At 27.9% G+C, this 18,677-nt stretch overlaps 1 protein-coding gene across 1 annotated transcript in view; it reads left to right on the forward strand.

The window, feature by feature from the left end:
- The window catches only part of LOC129972114 (cystathionine gamma-lyase-like), a 132,441-nt gene extending 115,035 nt beyond the window's left edge, over positions 1 to 17,406 (forward strand). The window contains exon 5 of the mRNA XM_056086105.1: positions 17,354 to 17,406. The gene's annotated coding sequence lies outside the window, so the exon portion shown is untranslated. The remainder of the gene's footprint in view (positions 1 to 17,353) is intronic.
- The last annotated feature ends 1,271 nt before the right edge of the window (positions 17,407 to 18,677 follow it).

Consider the following 18,677-nt stretch of genomic DNA (forward strand, 5'->3'; position numbering starts at 1 on the left):
TGAAATATAGTACAACCACCGATTTTCAAAATCAAAGACAGATAGATAGAAATGAAATGGATATTTTGATGTTAATCTTTTTTTTTTCGTAATAAACTTTTAACTCTTTGAAACGAACAAAAATTAATAACACGAGTGTTCTTGCGAGTTTCAGATTTTCTGTGCCGTGAAGCGTTTGAACCTCTTTCACCTGATTCGTTGCTTTTGCATGAGGTTGCATTGGATTGGATAATAACAGTGTCTTCTGACATTTCTTCTATCGTCCCATAATTCCACTGTTTACTCCAAGAAATTAAAAATAAGATGAATAGGAAACACAGACGATGGTATAGCAACATCCTAGATTTCAAACATGATGTCAAACGATCACATTTGCTTCACTCTACAGCAACAGGAGCTAAATTTTGTCGTAATATAATTGGTCAAAAGTATGTTCAATCTAAGATGGACTTGCACCACTTTCAAAATAAACATATTTTTAATACTGTTAAGAGCTAAAACTTCCATCTCCCAAATATTAGAATCTAAATTTTTTTCTATAAATTTTTAACGCATAAAAAGATTATAATATGCTTTATTTACCATTATCTCCTTTTTTTTAAAAATGGACTTGGCCCACTTTTAAAATAAACGGCTCATATGTCCTTTTTAGCTTCGAAAAATTAAGAATTAAATCTAATTTTACAAGAAAAAAATTAGTATAAGATCAAGTAAACGAATTACTACTTTGATAGATGAACTTAGTTTTTCAAATATCTCGTAAATCATTATTCCATTGAAAACATATATTCAAAGTTAAATTGCTACTTATATGGATACAATCTTTATTTTTTTAAGAATTATTGTTTGAAAAAAATAATACTGAATATTCAGAAATTCGCGCTGTTTGTCTCTTTTTTTATTTATTTAACTATCAGAATTTATGCCATCTTCTTCATTAAATAACTCGAAATCAAGATGCCTGTTCTAAAATATAGCTCATGAAGGCAAAACTTTATGGTATTGAAATAACTATTAAATATGTCTGACTTATTCTAACTGTTGGCTAAATGATTATACTTGTGAATGTTGTAGTTTTTAAAGCAATGATATTCACCTAGTCTGACTTCGCAGGAAAAAATGAAATGTGGATGAATTTTAGTTGTCTTTGGAAAATTTTTTAATTCTTTACTTAATATTTAGCTAGAAACAATCCATATGTATGGCAGAATTTTAAAGAATTTTTTTTTGAAACCGAGATTTTATCATCAATCAAAATTAATCTTTTTATGAAACTCTCATTTTTAAAAAGAGATATTACCAGCGAATCACGATAGATCTTTTATGAAACTCTCCATTTCGGAATCGAGATCTTATCACCAATCAAGATGGATCTTTTATAAACTATTAATACTGAAGCAGGGATATTACTAACGAATCAGGATAGTTCTTTTATGAAACTCTCCGTTTTTTAACAGAGATTTTACCAGCGAATCCGTATTGATCTTTAAAGCTATTCTCCATTTTGGAATCGAGATCTTACCACCAATCAAGATGGATCTTTTTCGAAACTCTCCATTTTAAAACAGAGATATTACCAGCGAATCTAGATAAATATTGTAAGCAACTCTCCATTTTGGAACCGTGATCTTAACACCAGTCAAGATAGGTCTTTTATGAAACTCTCAATATTTAAACAAAGATATTACCAGCGAATCACGATAGATCTTATATGAAATTCTACATTTCGGAATCGAGATCTTATCCCCAATCCAGGTGGATCTTTTATGAAACTCTCCGATATGAAACTGAGATATTACCACCAGGCTACTAAGGATCTACTATGCAACTCTCGTAAGGGAGATCTACTCTCCCTTTCGATTCCTAGATTTAACCAGCGAGTCATAGAGGATTTTTCACTGAAATCTACTCGTTGAAACCGATATTTTAAACAAGCATTCACGGTAGATCTTATATGTAACATCTGTTTCGAAACTTCATCTTATATCCCGTATGATTAAATCTCTCTTCAATCTTATATCCCTTATGATTAAATCTCTCTTCAATCTTATATACTTTATGATTAAATCTCTCTTCAATCTTATATCCCTTATGATTAAAGGTCTCTTCAATCTTATATCCCTTATGATTAAATCTCTCTTCAATCTTATATCCCTTATGATTAAATCTCTCTGCAATCTTATATCCCTTATGATTGAATCTCTCTGCAATCTTATATTCCTTATGATTAAATCTCATTGCAATCTTATAACCCTTATGATTAAATCTCTCTTCAATCTTATATCCACTTATGAGTCAATGTTTTTTTAGTCATAAGGGAGATATGATTGAAGTGAGAAAGTCGGTTCAAATTCGAGAAATTATTGCTTTATTATTACAAATATTTCTTGTATTGAAAATCTTTCAACAGCTATAATTACATAGGAATTAAAATCTCAAAATGGATTTTATAGCACAAATTCTTTTTAATCTAAGAATAAGACATCTTGCTTCAAAGATCTTATTGATAATATTTCCTATCCCCCCTTCTTTTTTATTCTCAAGACTCCAGCCCTTACGAAATTAGAAGCAGAAATCAAGATTGGCGGGAGAAGATTTTTCCCTTTTAATTCCCAAAGAAAACTAAGAAATTCCCTGAACAAAGGGAATTTACTTTCAACTTGCTGATGACAACAAGATTTTTTTCATTGACTGAATTATGTGAGATTACTATATACTAGCAAAATAAGTTGCAAGTCACCTCAAAACTCATAAAAAGATTCACTGAAGCAGGAAAATTTTAAGTGGAGCAGTTTTAGTTAAAATTTCCGCTACATTGATTATTAATAGGGAAAATTGCAACTATTTCTGCGAATATTCTAATATGATTTTCAAAGTATCATCAGTTTGTCAACAACTGAAATGCATTACAATGAATATCTTATCTTAATATTATAGTAGCATTCTCAGAATTGTCTTTATTCTAAAAATTGCTGAATAATGTTTTCATATATATGCAATTTGTTTATCTTCAGAGAAATTCTTTAAGATCAACATCAAGAAAAGAGCCAAGTCTCTTGGATTTTAAAAATGAAAAAAAGAGCTGAACACTTTATATGCTTTTATTTAACATGTTTCTTTAAATGAAATTTGTTAATTTATTGTTTACTTGCTTCTTGATGAGTAGAATTTTTGAAAATTTTATAAATGCATTTTAAATAAATTTGCACTTTTTGAATATTTAAAGAATTTAATTAATAATACATCGATTATTATTATCATGTGAGAACATGATGTTGTTTTGGTTGGGGGGCTTTGAAGGCAATGAATATTGAAGCTCGAAATCGCGTGGGCAATGAATAAAGCATAAATGGCAATTTTCATCATCATCTTTTAATTGCATATATTTTTTTACCAGTGTTGCATTATTATTGCATATGCTTCTTTCAAAACAGATGTGATTTTAAAAGGTTCACTTGCTTTTACCAGCATTGCTTTATCATTACGTATGCTTCTTTAACAGCAGATCATAGAACTATCACATCATAGCTGTTATTTCATCTCAAAATCGGTCGAGCTCCAAAACTTTATTTGCCAGCTAGGAAAATTGGAAATGAAAGTTTAAACAAATAATATATATATATATATATGTGTGTGTGTGTGTGTGTGTGTGGAGAGAGAGAGAGAGAGAAAGGAAGAGAGAGGGATAGAGACCGATACAGAGGTCTTGTGATTGTTTCAAAACCGGTAACCGGTTTAAACTGGTTAATGACTAAAATTAATTAAGATAAATAATGTCTTAAAAATAATAATGTTTTCACATGATAACTTGAAATTTGCGATCGTAGATTTCATTTTAATTTTTTATTTTAATTATATTTTTTCTCAATACCAGTGGTGCCATCTGTAATTTCAAGTATAAAAACATTGAATCGAATTGAATCAAAAAATAATGAATTATGAATTAAAAATAAAAAATAATAAAAAAGTCAAATTAAAACATTCTATTTTAATTACATTAATAAAAGTATGTTTTTAAAAGCAGTTTTTATTGACATTATGTAAATCAAATTTTCAGCATCAACTATCTGTAACAAATCAATATAATTATTTAAAGATTTATTTATGTTGCTGTTATTTATTCTAATAGGATATAAACTTAAATCGATTCGACACTTTATTAATTTCGGAAATATTTGTGTTTATACAGCTTTTTCATCTGAATAAAAGAAATATTTCAGAAAGGGTTATATAAGTCTCTTTGTTTAACATTCACTGTGTCCGAGAAAAGATCATTTTCGAATTATGTCTAAATATAAACGTGATAATTAAAAATATACCAAAAGAATGTAGCAAAAAAAATTAGTACAATATATTTAGACAGAAAAAAATGTTTGAATTTTATGACCTCACTGTTAAAAAAAAAGAAACAGAGCTGAAGATCTTAACTGGATTGTCTGCATTATATTGAGAAGAAAAAAATAAATATCAACAAACTTTTCAGTCAACAAGAAAGTCATGAGAAAACACCGCCTCTTTTCTTATTAATATTCAAATTATTATTATACTAAATAGCGGCGCCTAATATTCATTACAATAAACTATTCTAAAAAAAATTAAAGAAATATTAGGAATTTTTCATATATTTGTCGAATTGACAATAAATTGTTGAGGATCGCTAATTTGGTTGTCCATTGTGCAGCAACTTTTCACGACATATTAATCTTTTACTGAGAAACTGCAGTGTACCACTGTTAGAAGTACAAAATATTGTCTATATTATTAACGTTTTTGCAAAATATTGTCTATATTATTAACGTTTTTGCAAAATATTGTCTATATTATTAACGTTTTTGCTATTTGAAAAGTAATTCGATACATGATTATTCAACTAATACAAGAACTTGATTATTGGTTCGAAAAATAAATATGTGTAATTGTTTAAGTTCAATTACCCTGAAAAATTAAGCATTTCCTTTTATTATTATTTTTATTTATTTTTAACAAATCAAAAAAATTAAAAAAAAAAACATTAAAATGATACACCATTTCTAATTCTGCCTGCGAAAAGACATCATAGAGCAAACAGTTAAATTCTGAAGCTCTATATCAGATAATGAAGGGTCTGAAATTTATTTTGCGATCTGCAAAAATATAAAAAAAACCCATTTGATCTATTTAATGCGAGCGCATTGCGATTTGTCGTTCTAATAAAATGGAAAAAATTGAAATATTTATCAATTACATATGTGGGTACTGTTGTTTCAATACCCACTATGTAATCTGGCCGGCAAGAATTCAATATTTCTTTCACAGCTCGAAAGAGCCACTTCAACTTCTTCTGTTAATCTTTTTCTGTTTGCTCTTGTATAAAATAAATATACTCTTGTTCATGCTAAAAAATGCCGTAGCGTCGTTTCTTGAAAACTCTGAACATTTTAAGTGGAGGAATCATACCATGCCCCGCACACATATATTTATTTATCGGAAGATAAACCAGTTCTTATATAAGATAAATAATTATGCATGGAATTATTTTACCGATAACGAAAGGTTAATAATACACCGAGACAGTATTTTGTGCATCAAACTGATGAGCACTGCGGTTTCTCAATTAAGAATTAATATGTCGTAAAAAGTTGTTGGACATTTAGCAACCAAATTAGTGATCTTCAACCATTTCTCAAGGTTTTAGACAAAAATATGAAAATTTCCCAACTAAAAAAAAACCCATTTATAATATTCCATCATAAATGTATGTTTTTTTTATAATATTCTATTAATATTTTGTTTTTGCTTAATAATGTTCTATTAAAATTTTATTTTTGTATCATAATGTTCTATTATTTTTAAATTTTTTCATAATGTTGGAAAAATAATTATATGTAATTGTTTTGAGTTGAATTTTCCTCAAAAATTAATCTGCATTTCTTTATACCATTCAGTTTATTTATTTTTAACAATCAAAATTTAAAAGTAAATAAATAAAACATCCAAATGATGCACCATCTTGAATGCTTCTAGAGAGAAAACATCTGAGTTCAAAAGATTAATTAATATATTAGGCTATATATCAGATAATGAAGTCTGAAATTTAATTTATAATCTGCAAAATCATATAAAAATATATTTTGGTCTATTTAATGTGAGCGAATTGTTATTTGAAGTTCGAATAAAATACAAACATCGAAATATTTATTGCTTAAATTTTGCGAAATAAAAATTTTAATAATATTAAATATCCGGAATATGTCTGTTACTTTATATCACTGAACTTTTTTAAATTAAATTCTGAAATAAAATTTTAACTTTGACCGTCAAATCTTATTCATTTTTGAAAAATTTTACTAAATTTTCATCGATTGCTATGGTTATCTTTCAATATTTTATACTGGGAAATACTCAAATTCATGATTCACAAATTTTCTAGATCATTTCCTTCTACAGAAAATTCTAGAAAAAACCATTATTTTAGGCTTGTCTTTGTAGCAAGACACTTCGAATCTCGGAAAGTTTTTACAAAAAAATTTAACTGCGGCTATTTTAATTTATTTCAAAACAGGTTTCCCATTGAAGTCGTTATGCGAGAATTTTCTATTTAACTGCCAAGGTTAACTCAATTACATAATCTAAAAAGATAATAATCTAAAAGAACCTAACTAGCCAAACAAAATAAATTTGCATGAAGAACAAGTACACCAGATGGTCAAAATAAAATTTCTCATTAACACAGCTTTCTCTCTGAAATTTTCATAACAACCGTATTATATTATTTTTACGCTAAAAAATTTATTAAAATTTCTCGATTTTTTTTTTCAAAGATGGAAAAAAATGTATTCAGATATTACAATTTTTTTCATTTGCCATAAAAATTGGTATAAAACAACTTTTTCAAAATTTAAAGACTATATTTTGGTTATATACAATATGTTTCGTGTGTTTTCAATTACAGTTTGTGTTCCCAAAATGTGTTAATTTATTTTTCTTTAAACATTTGTGGAAATTATTGTAATAATAATTCAAAAGGAAATTAAAAGGATTCTTAATTGTAAAAAATCTTGTAAAATAGGCTCATAAAAAACATTATAATAAAAATAATTAAAACTTAAATAATAACTTGAAGTATAGTTAATATATATATATATATATATATATATATATATATATATATATATATATATATATATATATATATATATATATATATATATATATATATATATATATATAATAAAAGAAATAATTTTTAAGTATACGGAGTATTTTGAAATGCAGATGATAAATTAAATTTTATTTTGAGAAAATTAAAAAACATTCTTATAATATGTATAGAATCAATATACGGTTTCAATAAAATATGATTATGTTGACTGAACAAATAAAGATATCGAAAACAAAGTCTTCCATACGAATGGTGATGAATGAAATTTTTGATAAAAATTTAAAATAAAATCACAATTATGCTCAATTTTTAACATTTTCAATGTCCCTTGATCCTTTGACAAAAATAATTAACACATAATAAATTATATTTAGGTACAATATTTAGCATATATTGACCATTAATTACAAACGTATGTATGATAATTCGCATAAAAAAGGCAAGTGAATAAAATTTCCATTTCCTTGAAAGTCGTTTGGAGATATGAAGAGTTGCCAGCAGAATAAAGAGAGCAAATGAAATAAATTTTTATATAAAACCTCTCATTTTTAATTTTTTTTCAAAAAAAATTATAAATTTTAATTGGTTTAATTAAAAAAATATTAAATACGAATTTTTAGTTATTTAAAAATGTTGTCGAACACATACAAAAATGATTAATATTTAGAAACTTAGAAAACGCTTAGGTTTTCTCGTAGAAGTTGTATATCATGCATTTAAATTTGTATCTAGTAGTTTTGTTCTGACCATTTAATTTTGAAAATCATTGCCTTGGCAAACCGTATCATAACCAAGTTTTACATGTACAACACATTTGATGCATTACTTTGATGTTTAACCATTTTATTCCGATATCTGTGAAAGTGCTCAACTGATTTAAAAAATAAAATGTTTTCACAAAATATATCTGAATTACTGAGCGTTATGATAAAGCTAAAATAATATGTCATACACGCACACACATTCATCGTTATTGCACTGAAATCATGCAATGAATGTGTAACCGTGCGTGCGTGTGTGTGTATATGAATGTGTTGGTGCTTTATAGGACAGATCGATAGACTTAAAGCTCCCAAATTTGTTACAATTATACTTCGTAAACTGGGAATGTGTACCTAGGACTTATTTTTAGATATTTCAATTTGAATTTTATTATTTTAAAAATTATGCAAAATTTTGACATTTTTCCATCAAAACTGCTGAAAACCCAACATTAAAACAAATTTTTGATCCTCTTAAAATTCATAAACATTCTAATTTCTATGATACTAATTTAATTACCATATAATTTTTGTCTATTTTTTAATAAATTTTCAAAAATATTTTTAACTTTATTTTGCAATAATTTATATTGTTATGTTAGATAAATTTTCCTTTAAGATATGCTTTTAGTTTTTTATCATGTGAGATCATGATGTTGTGATGGTTTGAGGTTTTTGAAGCCACAAAATGCACGGGCAGAAAATTGGCGACTTACCGCATTTGAGGCATTAGTTTTTCTCTTATAGGGTTATTAGAAAATGATAATGAAGGTTGTCACATTTGGTGACCTATCGCCAACAAAAAGTTACAACTTGGTGCGAATGTCAGCCGTATCCCGATTCTCCTGTCTGGCCAATAAAAGAAAGAGTCATAAGAAGTTATCGCCCGAAGAAACACAGAGAAGAAAACTAGAATAAATGGGAAATAGCGAGGCAAGGTATTGAAAGTTTATATATATATACATATATAATAATATATATATATATATATATATATATATATATATATATATATATATATATATATATATATATATATATCGGTTTTCTAACAGTTGACGATTGCGCTATACAGAAGTCACGTGATCATTCCAAACCAACTTTTTAAAACTGGATTTTCACAAAAAAAAAAAAAAAAAAAAAATGGCATGGATATAAAGTTTTGGAGTTTGAACGATTTTTAGATGGAAAAAAAACCCCATCGTTTTCTAAATATCGACGCATGCATAATATGAGAGCCACGTGATTGTTTCAAACCGGTTTAAATTGGTCGATGATTTACAAGGGGAGAGCACGAAGGACTAGAAAGGTGGTTCTCCAAGAAAAACGCAATAAATGCCTCAAAAACTATAACAGTGCTTTTCACAAAGAAAAGGAAATTAAAATTAATAAAGTTGAAATCTCATGGTCTCAGGTAGCTAAATACCTCTGTGTAATTAGACAAAATACCTGTGTAATTAGACAAAACCTTAACCTAGAATCCCCATCTTAACTATGTTAAACAGAAATTCCGAGTTAACGCCCGTAAATTATATCCCCTAATTGCTCGGAATTCAGAAATGACTAGAGAAAATAAGTTGTTCGTTTATACAGCCATGCTAAGACCTGTCCTAACGTATGCTTACCCAGTTTGGGCATACGCAGCAAAATCCAACATAAATATCACAGACAGATGCCAAAATATAATCCTTAGACAAATAATAAAAGCGAGATGGTTCTTGAGAAACGACGATATAAGACAAGCCCTCAATATCTCTTCAATAAAAGATTTCATTAAAAGCATCGTAGAAAATATTTTTTTATTACATAATACAAATTGATAATGACGCAATAAAAGAGATATAAATTTATCAACCAAATCCAAATAGCAAAAGCCTTATCCTTCTCTAATGTAATTAAATTTTACCTAATGCTAATACTCTCAAATCCAGCTTCTCATCTTGACCCCATTAATTTTAAATAAATATTAAATTAAAAGTCAATCATAAAATTCCCCTCATCTATCGCAATAGCGCAATCAAAGTTCCTCATGAGCCATACTGTAATTTTTCATTGGTCAAAAACATAAATAAACCAAAGACCCAATACTACATGCACTCCAACATCGAACCAAGTTTCCACTCAAGCCCCAAACTTCATTCATCCACTCCAGTGAATCTACCAACCCAGAGATTACCATCACTGCATCCCCAAATCTCACATTCGTAATGAGAATCACAAGAAGACCATTCTCTTATGGAACGAGCTGTACCAAAATTCGTCAACTGCCTCTTTAACCAAATTATTTTTCCCCACAATTTCTCAAAGGTTGAGTAACAAGCATTTTTTCAGTTATTTTCCATTAACGAAATTTCTTACTGGACACGGTAATTTCAATTATTATCTCAAGAAATTTGGATTATCGAACCCTGATCTGTGATCTTGCAGCGTGGGTGGAGTTACTATGTTGTGGCTGTTTGATTGCTCCAAACTTACTGAAGGGAGAAGAGATTTTATTGTGGATCTCGATGCCTGTAATATTAAGTTTCCACCTCCGCTTCATGTTTTGATCGACAACAAAATGGCTTTCTTCTCATTCTGTAAATTTATTGCCTTTGTTGCTTCAATTTTTAATTAGCTTTGTTGTTTATTTTTTCCTGTTGTTTTTATCCTTATTTTTATATGTACATATTTTTATCTATGTATGTAGTTGTTTCTAGTTACTTCTGCACGCCTTGTGCTGTACTTTGTGGTGCACAAGGATTGACTTATTATTAATTTTTAAAAAATCGTTGGTAACAGTGCTATGCGCTGTGGATACCACAGTATCTTTCGTCTACAAGGAGAGGGCACGAGGTTGAAAATTCAGTTCGGGATAAGATTAAGTATAATGGTAATATACATTTAATATTCAGAAAGTTTGAAGGCTATTTTCTTGAAATTGACTGGTTATTGTGCTTTAATATTTCCGTGAATGAACATTCTAAATGTATACTACCATTATACTAAATCTCGTCCCGAATTAAATTTTCAACCTCGTGCCCTCCCCTTGTTAAATTAATTAAAACGAACAATGACATAAAATGATAATGTTTTCGCATGATAACATAAAATTTGCTATAGCAGATTTTTTTTTTTGTTTTTTGTTATTACAATTAAAAATTTAACTTCGAAGAAAGTTGAAGCTCCATTCTAAATTAAATTTTAAATTTTAGATTATATAACAAATATAACATGCTAACCCAGTATTTCGCACAATGAATTGAACAGTGTTAAGCTTCATAAAAAATACGATTTCCATATCTATCAAAATCTGAAATTTAAATAATTTTGCTTAGGAAACCATTAAGATGGAGTGAAGTATTAAAGCATTTAATTAAAGCTTTTTAAAAGAATTAATCTTGGAAAGCCAGCCAAATGTGACTAGTTTATTAATAATCGTCTGCAAGCCGATGCTATTTTAAAAAAATAATATATGCATCCTTTACTTTTCATTTGATCGTCTTTTTTTCAGACGTATATAGAATAAAATACTAGTTATTTCTTTTTTTTTTTGATGATTAATGTATGAAAATTACAGATTTTTTTACTGTAAAAATATTTTAACTGCTTATAGTTGATAAAGATCAAATTTACAATTTCATCCTTGAAAATAATCATTTTCAGCCGATAAAATAGCAATTGCTTGCAATTATCCTTGATAAAAATTACTTTTATTGTGAAATATTTTTTTTAAATTTTTAAGTGTTTCTTTTTGAAGGACGCTATAGTAAAATTCGAATTATTTTAGTAGCATTTCTACTATAATTACACAAAAAAATTATTAAAATCGTTTAAAATGATTTGATTTGAAATTATAGAAAATGAGAACGATAATCTTAATATATATAAATTACGTGTCACGTTGTTTGTCCGCGATGGACTCCTAAACTACTTAACCGATTTTAATCGAATTTGCACACCGTGTGCAGTTTGATCTAACTTAAAAGATAGGATAGATCTTTTTTGAATTTTTAATTAGAATTTTAATTATTAATTAAAAACTAACTTTCCCGCCAAAAAAATCTTTTCATTTTAACCACCGCCAAATGAGTACGGTTTCAGTTTTTTTCCCCAACAGTCATGAGGCTAGGCTTATTCATTTTTTGGCTGATTATTTCAAACGATTCTATTTATTTTCTGAATGTTTGATGCATTTAAAATTAAACATTGTTAATGAATCGATCTTTCAGATTCATTCTTATGTACTTTTGAATTAAAATAAAGCAGAATAAAGGAAATTAAAAATGTCTAATCTGCATAGCGTTACCCCAATTGGCGTAGAAAAACTCACGCATTTGCGTTACCGTAACTGGCGTTGAAAATTCACGCATGCGCATTGTGTTCTGATTGTTGACATGACAACCATTATCAACGGATGATTTAAATTATTTTTAGGTTAATTGCATGTTTTTGTAATTAAATTGTATTTATGTTAGTTATATATTTTTTGTATACGCTTATAGTTTTAAGTACATCGTTTTTTTTAGTTTTTTTTTTAACCTGCTTTCAACCGATTATTTTAAACGATTCGTTTTATTTTCTTAGTGTTTGATGCATTTAAAATTAAACATTGTTAATTAATTGTTCTGGTCATAATGAATCTGAGAATATTTTGTTGACAAATTCTTGAAATATTACATAAATTAGGAAAGATATTCTTTAGTGCCCATAAAGTTTAAACGCTCAGTGACTGTTTTCAGTAATCATATTACAAAAAAATACTTTGTTTCAGTAAAAAAATATTATTATATTCATTGCAGATTAATTCTTTCCACTTTAATTTAAAGCATAAATTCTACGAGAACTAACAGAAAATGAGAGAGATACATATTACGTTATGACTGAAGATCTTTATAATATTATGATTGAATTATATGACTATCAAAATTTGAAGTTTTAAAATATTTTGATGAAGAATCTATTAAAGTAGAAATTGCGTAAATTATTTAATTATTAAAATTTAAACCAACATTAAGATTGGCGAACCGGCTGGTCGCCAAAGGCGGCTAGTTATTCTATAAAAGAGAAGCCTTTTAATTTCTAACATATAAAGAGCTATAATAAATGTTGTTATTCTATTTTTTCTAAGAACACATATTAATATCAATACGTTTTCTTTCTTATTTTAGTCAGGGAATATGATGGAAGCGATAAATATGCAAACCATAAATTAATACCAAATGAAGGTATAATAAATAGGATATTGCTGTTTAAACACATTAGCCTTTCATGTTGAAATGAAATCAAAGCTTATCCCATACAAAAAATACAGAGCTTCCAGCGGTTTATAACACCTGATAAAGAGATAATACACCGCTTTCATTCTTAATGCTCTTATAGATTAAAAATAAAAGGGATATAGATTTTGAAAAAAAAAGTGAATCGTAATTAAAAGAAAATTAACATCCCACTAGCTTACTGGGAAGTCTTTATCATCATAATATTTTAAAAGAATAATATATTTTCCAACAACTAAAAAGACATCAATAGAAAATTATCTACTAGTCTTAAAGGGCAAGCTATTTCTGCAATCTTTGAAATGTCTATTGTTTTCAGTCTTAATCCCACATTGACTTTACACACAGTTTAAGTTCTTGATTTGGCATTGACTTGAGCCTCCTTTCCATTAAAGATTATAGTTCTATAAACAGTGCGACTTATCCGCATGAAGTCAAACTAATAAAAACACCTACCAGCTATAATAATCCAGCATTTTATTTTAGATTTCTTTCTTTTTATTCTGGATTTCTACTTTCACGATTTAACTTTTTGATCTTAAAAAATGAGGAAACGAAACATAAGTTCAGACAGAATATTATTTATTAACAGTGAAATTATTTCTTAATTATATTGACTTTCCATTTTTTGGCTTATGATGCGTATTTCACTGTTTCGAACCATGGTCTGATATACACATATATATATATATATAAAGTATAATATTAGGTGTTCCATCAGCTGGAACACTGCACCCATAGTGTTACACGACGGGACGCTATGCCGGAAAGAGAACGCCTGTGTCTTCGTTTCCCGTTCTTTCTTTTTCTCGGAGAATGAACTTAATTCAAGAAATAGTATTTGCGAGGGTAAGAATACTTAGAAATGACCGACCCCTACTCTGGGTCTAAGGTTTTGTAGTTTACTTTTTTTTTTTTTTCTTTTTCTTTCTGTAACTTTGGTCATCTTTACTTACGGCTGCGCGGAGTTTTCAGCTCTTTATTCTGAGTTTCGCTAACATTCACTTTAGATAGTGGTCGAAATAGTTTTAATTATATATATATATATATATATATATATATATATATATATATATATATATATATATATATATATATATATATATATATATATATATATATAATAGCTTATTTTTTATTTTAAATATAACTTTGATTTTTTTTCATTTTGTAAATTAATATCATCGAAGATGATGCGGAGAGATTAACTAATGTCTTTATGAAACACTAAAAATGCTTCAAGAATTGCCTACCAATAACAAATCTAAGCATATCACCTTTAGATCATGTGATTAGTGAACTTTAGGCAACTTGATTAGTGAACCTTAGATCATGCTAAATATATTACACAGGTATAAAATGGTCTCTTTTTTTATTTAAATGCAAGAGATTTTACTCATTTCCGCACTACACTGCAATGTCGCTAAATCCAAATTTTCAGAACTCTAGCGGCGCAGTGTTCCAGCTGATAGAACGACCCCTTCCCCCCCCCCCAAAAAAAATCAAAATGATAAGTACAATCTTCACGGAATTTAACCTGTGTGTTCCTATAAGCCAAGGGTAGACATTCAGTCGATATCGAGCGAGCAGTAGACCGCCGAGATATTTTTTGGTAACAGCCTTTACTAAGACTTAAGACGCGCATACTAAAAAAACATATTTATTTTAAATTATATATTCTCTGTATCTCTTGAAGATAACAAAGTTTTTCTCCTTCAAAATGGCATAATTTTAAAAGCAGGTAGTTCAGAACCAAAGAATAACTTTTGGAATCTAATGTACGAGGTAAAAAAGTCCTAATTTTGAAAAAGTTGCATATTATTTAACACCGTTCTTTGGCTCTACTTATCTGTGTGAATCTGCATTTTCAATGATGAATACAATTCAGACATCATGTCGTTCCCGTCTCACAGACATCCAATAAGAGTTCATTGCAAGATTAACCGTTAAAAATTATATACCGAGATATTCGAGATTGGCGGACAGTATGCAGACTAAGACTTCTACTAACTTTAGATGAAAATGATTAATTTTTTATTGTCTTTTTTTTTCATACCCTGGAAAAGTTTGCCCAACCCTGCTATAGGCTTTAATAGATTAACTACAATTTTTTTTTTTTGTTTCAGTTAAAAATGTATCGCAATGTTTGAGTTAAAATAACATCGCAAATTATTAAAAAGTAGCGAAAGTTATAAAAAATTTATTTAATTCTTAAAAATTAGAAAAATACCATTTGTCGCATGTTTGATCCCTTTTTTTTCTCCTTTTTCTCTATGGATTTGCTTATAATTCTAATAAAATTATGAATGAATGAGTGAAATGATATGAATGAGTGTTGGAATTCTAATGAAAATTTCAACACTCATTAATCCCAGGGAATTAATCGGCTTTAGGTTAACATCCTAATTACTCAAGCATGCACCTTCAGCAACCATATAAAGCAATGAATGCATTCAATAATGAAATGATAAAGATTGTGACATTTTTAAATTAATTCATGTAGCTATAATCTTTATGTTTTCGCAAGAAAGTTATTACAGCTATGCAATCTTAAAATGGAAACGTTTCTAATGGAATATTTTACATGTCCGTCTTTACATTTCGTCTAATAAATGCATAGTACGGCATAATTTAATTGCATTTCATTGTTCCAAAGAGAATTTATCCAATTGTTGTCTATCATTATATTTATTTTATGGTTATAATAGGAAAGATAAAAGGAAAGGTATGTATACCAATCGACATGTGTGACGCAGACAATTGAGGAATGGGGGATCAAATTTGGCTCAAACTGTGGTGCAACGAAGAAGCAAAAATAAACTCACGCGCAACTTAAAACATTTTATTATTGAACTTAAAACTTGTGTGGCAACTCAACTTTGTTTTGTTGGTTTACTTTTGTTCGATAGATTTGATATACTCATTATCGTTACGTCTGTTAATCTTCTATCTTATATTTGATGTCATGTAAATATTAAATCTTTATATCGTCTTACTTTTGATTTACTCATTTTAATAAGAACACGCCTAATGTATGACGGTACGACTTTTGCTTTAGTCATTATAAAACAATGAAAGGATTGACAAAGTTAAATTCAAGTATTTTCTAAATTTCATGACCTATAGATATAAAAAGCTAACGTATATGGCACAGAAATCGAGTTCATTACTAATTGTCGAATGGCAACATTGAAATATCAACAAACTCTCATACGAATTTCAGACTGCTTTAGTCATCGAAAATTTTTACAGTTGTGATGAATCAAACGCTTCGCTTAGCTAAGTAATGGAGCTACAAAATATTATTAGAAATGTTCTGAAGATAATTCGCCATGTCACCAAACAGAACATTTAGTCAGGGGAAAGAAAATATAAAAGAAATCAAGAAATAGGCTTCAAACAAAAAGTTCAATCAATCTCAAATCGGGCTTAACCGTTCTCAGATAAATAATTGTGGTAAGACATAAGATTAATGTGCCGTTTCTCGCCAAGCACATCAAAATCGTGCCAATCGTTCAAAAACTCTCTAAAAGAATGCTAAGGTAATCATGAGTGTATACTAGAAATGCTAACCAACGGCTTTTAAATTTCCAATCAAAAATTGTCATGATTATATTTGGTGTGAAATCGCTCAATTTTTTTCAGTTTTGACGCCGCATGTCAATCTTAATTTTAGCCGTAATCGCTATGACTTACCTTCGGAAATTGATACTCAAATCTTCCAAAATAACTATCTTATAAAAAGTGCATTTTGTTTTATCTTAAAGACAAAAAATTTATCTATTTAATGATATCGGTTTCATTTTCGTAAAATTTTTCATTTAAATTTAATAATAATTTTATTCAATTTGATACTTTATCAGAAACAATGTTTTTATGGGACTCAAATTCTCTACCAAAATATTCCAGCACGCGATTTTACCAATCATACAATCTGTAGTAGAATTTCCATTTCCGCTTTTATTTCATAATATATGTGCTTTGTAAATTGCATTTAACTGTTTAAATTGACTTCATTTGTTTTAGTCGCATTAAATAACTAGTTGAAATGTTTTTTTAAAGAAATACTTATCATATTAATAATTTAAAATTTAAATTGGTCGTCAAAGATGACATGTCATTCATTAAAAATGTAGATATGTTTTGGTGTGAAATATTGAAATGAATATTGAATATTGAAATGAAATTTTTAGCAAACCTGAATCCTCGTGAACCAGTGCTCAGCAAACCTGGAAAGTTAACAATAAAGGAAAATGTATGTGCATGTAGACTTACAATATTGGCACAGAAATACTTTGATGGGTAAGAATGTGGACCTTGAGGACGAATTTTTTATAATTTCAATTAAAATAATGCCTCATAAAGATATAAAATGTTACAGAAAAAAAATTAATTTTATATCATCCTAATGTTTAAAACATTATCTTTTAATTGGTAGTCATTTAATTGCTGAAAAGGTTTTAATTAAATTAATTTTTAAATATAATTTTTTGCTTATCTTTATTTAAAATAAAGACCAATGTGTAAATTTGTTTAAAAATTCTTTAATTAATTTTTAGAAATTTGGCTATTCTTACAATTGAGATTTGATTTCAAAATCAAACAATGATAAAATTAAAAAAAAAGTGTCCCCGTTTTTAAATAATTTTAGCAATTACAGGCCATTTTTAAAAACTATTCGTATTAGTTGAAGTTAAATTATTAGTCTATTAATAGTCTATTTAAAATTAAATTTCAAGTTTAAAATGAGATGTTAAAAATTGTCAGGAAATGCATCGTACATTGAACAGAATGGCTTAAGATTTCTAAAAAAGTATGCGTTTTTTATACTAAAATAAAACTTGGGTCTGGTGTTTGAAGAAGCCAGCATCCCGAAGTAAAATTAAATTAGATTTCAAATGGCTAGAAAGATTAATTAATTTTAAAGATAAATTGAATTTATTACGTACTAGCTGCCTTTGGTGAACAGCTGATTCGCCATTATTAATGTTTGCTAAAATTATTAATCATATATTTATTTATTTATTTAGCAAAATATTTTAAAACTTCGAATTTTGATAGATATATAATTTGTAGGACCTTAAGAGCTGTACTGCGTTCTGATTATTTTACTACCTATTTCCCTTATTCTCTGTCAGCTCCCCTTAAATTCGTATAAGATGGATACACTTTCTAATTCTAGCCCTTTAACATTATAACATAATTTCTAACTTAAAGCAATATAAAGTTTGGCATTTTTCTTCATATTAATCACCTTTTTTAAATATAAATTTAAATCTTTTTACAGATATGTCCAAGAATTAAACAAATATACCGCTTGTTTTTCTGAAATCTGCTTTGCCAATTATGATATCAATTAAAGAAAGATAATTCTGATTATTTGTATTCCCTTCCCAAAATACCCGTGAAACTACAATAGGAATTTATTTCTGGAAGAATGAAAAATGTAATTAATTCTTCCGTTTTTGAAATTAGTTCATGATGAATTAATTAACAACAAACGATTATAACCGTCCA

The sequence above is a fragment of the Argiope bruennichi genome, chromosome 6, assembly GCF_947563725.1.
Source record: "Argiope bruennichi chromosome 6, qqArgBrue1.1, whole genome shotgun sequence".
Lineage (NCBI taxonomy): Eukaryota > Metazoa > Arthropoda > Arachnida > Araneae > Araneidae > Argiope > Argiope bruennichi.